The sequence below is a fragment of the Silene latifolia genome, chromosome X (genome assembly GCF_048544455.1).
Source record: "Silene latifolia isolate original U9 population chromosome X, ASM4854445v1, whole genome shotgun sequence".
NCBI classification, from domain to species: domain Eukaryota; kingdom Viridiplantae; phylum Streptophyta; class Magnoliopsida; order Caryophyllales; family Caryophyllaceae; genus Silene; species Silene latifolia.
Genome location: NC_133537.1, coordinates 159,871,129 through 159,879,130, shown reverse-complemented (window position 1 = coordinate 159,879,130; position 8,002 = coordinate 159,871,129).

Here is an 8,002-nt window from a genome sequence, read left to right as displayed (position 1 = left end):
GTGGCTCAGATTTAGCTGGTTCATTAGGCGTTCCTGATGACAGGCTCTCTGGCATGTCAATGAACGTTGACATGGATGCTTTGTCCGAATTTTTCGTAGATCAACCGCCGCCGTCTACCGATCATACTGAACGGCGTATTGAGAAGCGACCTGCGCAGACGGGTGATAAAGATGCCGCCGTCGTCTCCTCCTCCCAGAAGCCTTCCCCCGCCCAGATTAGGAAGATGCTGGCGAAGTGGGCTGACATGGCCGGTGCTCATATTATGGAGCAAGAAAAGGTCATAGCCAAAGCTGCCCCACAGCTTGAGCGGCTCAGGCTTGAGCTCGCTGCTGTGAAGAAGGAAGCCGAGAGGGCCAAGGTCGAGGCTGAAAAGGCGGTCCTTGCCGAGCGAAGACTTAGGGAGGACGCTGAAAAGGCGGTCCTTTCTGAGAGAGCCAAGATTGAGGCTGCGGGGGCTGATGCCGCTAAGCTGCTGGAGGAGCGTGACAAGCTTCAGGTTGCCTTCGATTTTGCTGTTGAGAAGAGGGAGGAATGGAAATCCCTGTATACGGCCCAGGCGAAGGCGCATCGGAACACGAGGGCTATCATCGCCCAGAGGGAGTTGGACATTGAGACGCTCCAAAGCGTCGTCCTCCCTAACATGTGCGCCCAATACCGGGACCTGGCCGAAGAAGCCGCCAGGGAAGTTATCGGAGAGCTCTTTCCTGAAGGCTCCTTCCCGTGGCAAAAATTTGACGAGCTGTTTGATGATAAGCTTGATGCTAAGGCAAAGGTTGCGGAGGAGGCAGAGGTGAAGAAGGAGAAAGAGGAGGCTGCGGAGAAGGCGGCCCATGCTGAAAAGGTGAAGGCGGCCAGGGAGGAAGCTGAGAGGGCAAAGGCAGCTGAAGCTGAAGCTGCCAAGTCAGCTTCTAGGTCGCCCACCAAAGATGATGCTGCTGATGTCGCCGGTGGCGAGCAGCAACAGGCATAGGGAGACGGGCGGTCATCACCAGGTTCACCCGGCATCTCGGATAGCTTCAGCTGTCCGGGGGCCAATTATTAAGCCTTTCCTCCCTGCCATCATTTGGCACTTCATGTCTTATGTCTGTACCCTTTTGCTGTTCCTTCTTTTTTATAAACTTTGGTAGGTAGTGTTTAGGCTATCCCTATGGGGACGGCCGTCAACTTCTTTTTTGTATTACCTGTAAACATTTTTAATAAGAGTTTGTTTATTTTGCCTCTGGCTTGGCCGAGGTCTTTTTCTCATTTTTGTCTGAGTTGTCTTCCTTCGTTATTAATTGAGCGCTTTTTCTTTCGTTTCTACCTTCGGCTTTGGCCGAGGCAGTTAGAATGCGTATCTCAACTGTACTTAACGTTTTTAAACATGTTGGCGTGTCGCCGCTTCCTCCACCGCCGAGGCAGGTCGGTTTGCGTTTCCCAACCGCCGTTGTGAACATGTTAGCGTATCGGTCGTTGTGTCCCCATCACTCTCGGTCCCGGCCGAGGCAATCGGGGTTACTGGCGACGGCGTTCGTATCTGTAGACGTGTTGATCGCTTCCTCTTTCACTCTCGGTCTAGCCGAGGCGTCCGATTTGCGTTTCTCAACCGTACTTATACGTTCCTAAGCATGTTGGTCGTTGTGGCGAGTAACAACTCGCCGTGGGCAAGTCGTGTTTCCCTCGTCACTCCCGTCTTTGGCCGAGATGAACGAGTTTACGTTTTGACCTTTGTTGTAAATATCTTGGTATGACTATGGGAGGGACATTTCACTTTGATAGAAAACTTGGAACATTCTTCATTAGATATAATCAAGCGTTGGGGTGCCTACAACGGTCTCGGACACCTCCGCCGCTATACAAAGTATTTTCTAAGATTGTCGGTGTTCCAGTGGCCCATTAGAGGCACTCCCCCCATGTCTGTCGGCCCGGTATGTACCGCCCTCATTTCTTCAACCACTTTGTAGGGTCCTTCCCAGTTGGCCGTCATTTTGCCATGGATGTTTCCTTTGTTGGTGGCGGATGACTTTCTTAGGACTAGATCTCCTACTCTTAAGTCTCTTTTGTGGACCCTACGGTTGTATGATCTTCTCATTCGATTTTGATATACTTTGCGCAAGTTAAGCCGTGCCGTGTCTCGCTTTCTTCGACCAGTGTCTAGGAGACTCTCGGACCTTCCTCATTCTCGATCGGGTCAAAGGTTTGCCTTCTCGAATGTTGGCACCGATGCTTCAATTGGCGGACTCGGCTTGCACCCATAGACTAGGTGGAATGGACTGTATCCCGTTGCTTCTTTCTCCGTGGTTCTAAGGGACCATAGGACGCCGGGTAGTTCATCACCCCACCTTCCCTTTAGATCTTCAACCTTCTTTTTCACCCGTTTAGGATTGTTTTATTAGTCGCTCCGCCGCCCGTTGCTCGAGGGTGGCAGACGGAGGAGTATGCAAACTTGATACCGAGCTCTTCTAGCCAGTTCATCACCATGTCACTCCAAAACTCTCGGCCGTGGTCAAACACCATGACTTGGGGTAACCCAAATCGAGTTATGACGTTCTCCCAGATTAACGGCGACTGCCTCGACCCATTTGGTGAAGTAGTCAACGGCGACAATCAGGTACTTTCTTCCTCCGGAGGCCGTTGGAAATGGCCCCAATAAATCCATCCCCCACTGTGCAAAAGGAAGGGGACTAAGCACCGGTTGCAGGTCTCGGGAAGGTGCATGTATCACCGGAGCATGTATCTGACAATTTTCACACTTCTTGGTCTTAGCTCTGGAATCCTCAAGCATGGTAGGCCAGAAGTAGCCAGCTCGGAGAGCTTTGTGGGCTAGTGTTCTTGCCCCCATGTGATGTCCACAGATGCCTTCGTGAATCTCTGTCAAGATGAGCTCTGCGTCGGCCGGCCGACACATTTCAGAAGTGGCCTTATTACGGACCTTCTATACAATTCTCCTTCAAACACTAAGTACCTTGCGGCGATCCTTCTTATCTTCTCGGGAGAGACTGCGGTCCTCCCAGAAACTCATTTGTAAGTTTGAATTTCATTATCGGAGTCATCCACGTCGTCTCGGCTTCTATGTCGCCCACCATGCCGACGGTCTCAGTGATGCTTTTAGCATTCCTGATATCCACCTGCACGGTCCGGCTGACATTCTTGATGCTTGAACTGGCAAGTTTCGAGAGAGCGTTGGCTCGGTTGTTCTCAGACCTGGGGACGCATTGGATTTGGAAAGATTTCAATTTAGCAGTGTCAGCTTTTCCCCTTTCCAGGTATCTTACCATCCTGTCATCTCGAGCCTCATACTCTCCTCTGATTTGGTTAGTCACCAATAGTGAGTCTGTCTTCAACACAATGTGTTCTGCTCCGTGACTCTAGCTAGCTCGACTCCGATTATCACCGCCTCGTATTCGGATTCGTTGTTTGAGGCCGAGAAGGTAAATTTCAAGGCGTACTCAAACTCGTCCCCGTTTGGGGCCGATGATAAGGATGCCGCTCTGAGCTGTTCGTCGTGGAGGACCCGTCGGTGTATACTTCCCATACTCCGGGGTTTGGTTCTTCTTGATATGTGCACTCGGCCAGGAAGTCTGCAAGTGCCTGCCCTTTTATCGAGGGCCTCGGCTTGTATTGAATGCCGAAGCCGGATAACTCTACTGCCCATTTGATGAGCCTGCCGGATTGTTCAAATTTTTCCAATGCTTTCTCCAATGGTTGGTCGGTTAAGACCGTCACGGGATGTGCGTCGAAGTAAGGTTTTAGTTTCCTTGCGGCAACGACGACAAAGAAAGGCTGCTTTTTCAATCGGTGGGTAATTTCTTTCTCAGGCGTGATGTATGGTGACAAAGTAGATTGGGTGTTGCTTGCTTGTCTTCTTCTCGACGATTACGACACCGACCGTGGCCGAGGTAATCGCTATGTATAGATATAGCGTCTCCCCAAAGATCGGCCTGGACAGGGGTTGGGAGAGTTTGAAGATGAGCTTTCGATTGCACGAAAGCCGTGCTCGTTCCTCCCCACCAAGTCTTTATTCCCCTTCAACACTTTGAAGAATGGGGTGCTCTTGTCGGCTGACCGAGAGATGAAACGGGCAAGAGCCGCCATCCTCCCGGTCAACATCATAACCTCTTTCCGATTCCTCGGCTCCGGTTGGTCCAGTATTGCTTGGACTTTCTCTGGATTGGCATCAATTCCCCTGGCGCTGACAAGCACGCCGAGGAACTTACCTGCCCGGACACCGAAGTTGCATTTCATTGGGTTAAGTTTCATCTTGTATTTCCTTAGTGAACAAAATGTTTCGCTCAAGTCGGCCAAGTGCTCGCTGTCAGACTTGCTTTTTACAATAGCATCGTCGACGTAAGCCTCGATGTTTCGCCCTTTTTGATCTTGGAACACTTTGTCCACCAGCCTAGTGTAAGTTGCGCCAGCGTTTTTCAAACCGAACGGCATCATTTTATACATGTATGTGCCGTGTATGGTGATGAATGCGCACTTAGGCATATCTTCTTCGACCATGAATACCGATGGTACCACGAGAAGGCGTCGAGCGTCTCGAATAGTGTAGCCTGCCATTGCGTCTATTAAACTATCTATTCGAGGCAAGGGATAGCAATCTTTAGGGCATGCTTTATTAAGATTTGTAAAATCAACACACATCCTCCACCCCCCTGATGACTTCTTCACCATTACAACATTTGCTAGCCACTCAGGGTAAGTACAAGGCATGATAAAACCCGCCTCTAATAGTTTATCTACCTCGGCCTTGATGGCGTCATCTTTCTCGGCCGAGGAGTTCCTCATCTTCTGCTTGACAGGGCGAGCGTTGGAGAGCACGTTCAGCTTGTGAACGATCACCTCTCGGCTCACACCTGGCATCTCGGCGGCTGAGTACGCGAAGACGTCTTTGTTCTTCCTCGGCGGTCTAGGAGATCGGCTCGAACTTTGGCTCCCGTGCCGACACCGATTACGGTGCGTCCTGGATCAATTTCTACTTGTTCGGTCTCGGCTCCCTCAACCATGCTGACGGTGTTGGTGCTCATCGGATCACCCTCCTGTCGTAAGGATGAGCTCTTCCCCTTCTCTGACTTTTTCGCCACTTTGAGGGATTGCATGTTGCACCCCCTGGCAGATACTTGGATATTGACCACTTCGTCCCTCTCGTCTTTTGAGATGAGCTTTTGTGCTTCCCCCCGGTCCGAGACGTACATTAATGTCAGGGCCCGGATGGACATTACCGCATCGGCTTCACTCAAAGTCACTCGGCTGATGAGAACGTTGTAGGCAGACGAACCATCAATAACCACGAACTCAGACCAAACATTTTTGGCCGCATCTGCTTGGCCAAACATCACCGGCAACTTGATTGACCCCAGGGGTACTAGGCCGGCCCCAGAGAAGTTGTATAGTGGGTTGGCGCAGGGGCTCAGGTCCTCAATCTTCAGACCGAGATTGAGGAAACATTCCCTGAACATGATGTTTGTGTAGGCGCCTGTATCAATTAGGCACCTCTTAACCAAGTGGTTGGCTATGTCTAGGTGGACTACCAGCGGATCGCTGTGTGGGACCTACGACTCCTTCGTAGTCTTTCTTTCCGATGGTTATGTCGGGGACGGTGGAAGCGGGGATCGCTGTGGTGGGCACAAAGTTGATGGCTTGGTAAAGCTCATTTAGGTGCCGTTTGTGCCCATTAGCTGACCCTCCGTTCTCGTTTCCTCCGATAACCACCTGGATCACTCCCATCCTCTGGAATACTTATTTCCTATTCGCCCCGTCGGAGCTCGTTTCCGGGGAACCAGCTACGTACTTGCTAAGGGCCCCCTTTCGGATCAGCTCCTCGATGACGTTCTTCAGATGCCGACAGTCGTCGGTCTTATGGCCGGGCTGGCCATGGTAATCGCAAAATTGGCTTGCGTCGCCCTCCGCCTTCATCTTGGGGGGCCTTGCCCACTTCTGCCCTTTATTCTTGCTCAGGGCAAAGACCTCGGCCGGTGATTTGACCAGGGGGGTGAGACCGTGGTACCGCTTCTGGGTGTATGGTCCCAAACTCCCCCCGGCGCCCGCCGAGTTCTCATTTCTGTTAGATCTTTCAGTCGTGACCGATTATTGTCACGGCGACCCTCGTCGTTGTTCTCCCGTGGCTCCTCCTCTCTGGTTGCCCGGCTTCGGCGTGGCCTACCCAGTCTTGTGGTAGTCCTCTACCTTTATGGCTCGGTCGGCCATCTTTCTGGCGGAGGCTAGATTGAGGTCCTCGCACTTGATGAGCTCATTTTTGAAATCGCCTTTCGGCAGCCTTTCATCGCGCGAAGGCGCGATTCGGGTTCGATTCACGAATTTGCCGAACCTTAGCGTCGAACCTCTTGACGTAGCTGCGGAGGGATTTTTCTTCCCCCTGTCGGATAGTCAGGAGATCCGATGTCTCCACGGCCCTTCGCTTGTTGCAAGCGTACTGGGCTATGAAATTATCCCTGAGGTCGGCATAACAGTACACCGAGCCATCAGGTAGCCCTTTGTACCAACTTTGGGCCATCCCGTGCAGGGTTGTTGGGAAGACTCGACACCATATCTCATCAGGCTGCTCCCACACCGACATGTAAAACTCGAAAGCCTCGGCGTGGTCGGTTGGGTCACTGTCCCCTTTGTATGATAGGGACGGTAGCTTCAGTTTGGTCGGCACCGGAAATTCGAGGACGTAGTCATGGAGGGGCTGTCTGACCACGTGCCGAATGACACGCGGCGATCGGCTCCTCGCATCCCTAGTCCGGCTTCTCTCCCCGTAGCGGGAAGGGCTTCTTGTTATCCGACTCTGGTGAGTCGGGCTCCTTTCTTCGTTTCTTCGGGGTGGCCTCGTTGTTGCCGCGCGACGACGCTGTCCTCCCGTGAGGTGGGGAAGGACTTTGGTCCGCATCGACACCACGGGCACCGCCGGCGTCCTTGCATGCTCCGCTCCTTGTATTGCTCCGGTCAAGTTGATCGGAGTCACTTTATGGGCCCTGGTCACCCGCGGGTGTCTTTGCCGTCACCGTCGTTGCGGCGGGGGTGATCGGCGTATACCCATCATGTCCGGAACGACTTTAGTTTGGTTGCATCGACCACATGTCCCATGACAAGGACATGGCGGCGGCAGCGTGTTTTCGTATTATTGGCATCTCGTACGCCGGTTGAATTACTCGGCCGGTGGGGGACTCGCCCGATCTCGGGAATGGGGACCGTGTCATCCCGGTAGAATGCGATTTAAATCGATCACAATTACTTCTTGTTGCTTTGACATCTTCTTAGCTTGTTAGGTGGGTTTTGTGTTTTTTTTTTGTAAGGGATTTGACTAGCTTTTAGTATGGTTTCCCCACAGACGGCGCCAATTGTTCCGGGTGTAGTTCCAGAGCAGATTTGTTACCACGTAAGCTTGTAGAATGATGACTTTGCTTGACTCTTTCTTTCGGCCTCTCCTGAAACAATGAACAAACTGAGGGCTCGGCTTAATACCGAGCGAACTCACTCCGACGCTCAAGTCAGTAAACTTAAAGGGATTAAGTTGTGTTTTACTTGGCACAAAGTATATTGTAGAGAGATAAGGGAGTTTATACCAGATTAGTGTGTTTAACTGATTATTTTCGGATCCTTTCCTCAATGAGGGTTGAGGTGTATTTATAGACTTTCACCTTTTGTCACGTAGTGGCCAAGTGGCAGAGCAGGTGGAAAGACTGTTCTACCCTCGGCCGAGGGACCCATGGCAGGCCGGCGGGCCCTGTTGACTCCATGCCGAGGGGTCTTGGATGTGAGTACGCGGATGTGTATCCCGGCTGGCTAGTTGCCTAGCCGAGACCCAAGTGACAGGCCGACAGGCTGCGTCGGTTAGGCTGTCCAAGGTGTTGACTTGCTGTGGATATCTTTGACCTTGCTCAATATGTTGACTCGGTCAGCGGGTGCAGAATATGCCCCATCACTTAGAAACCATAATGGAGGTTTTTATGGATGATTTTAGTGTTTATGGAAAAGACTTTGATTCTTGTTTGCATAATCTATTTCTTGTCTTGC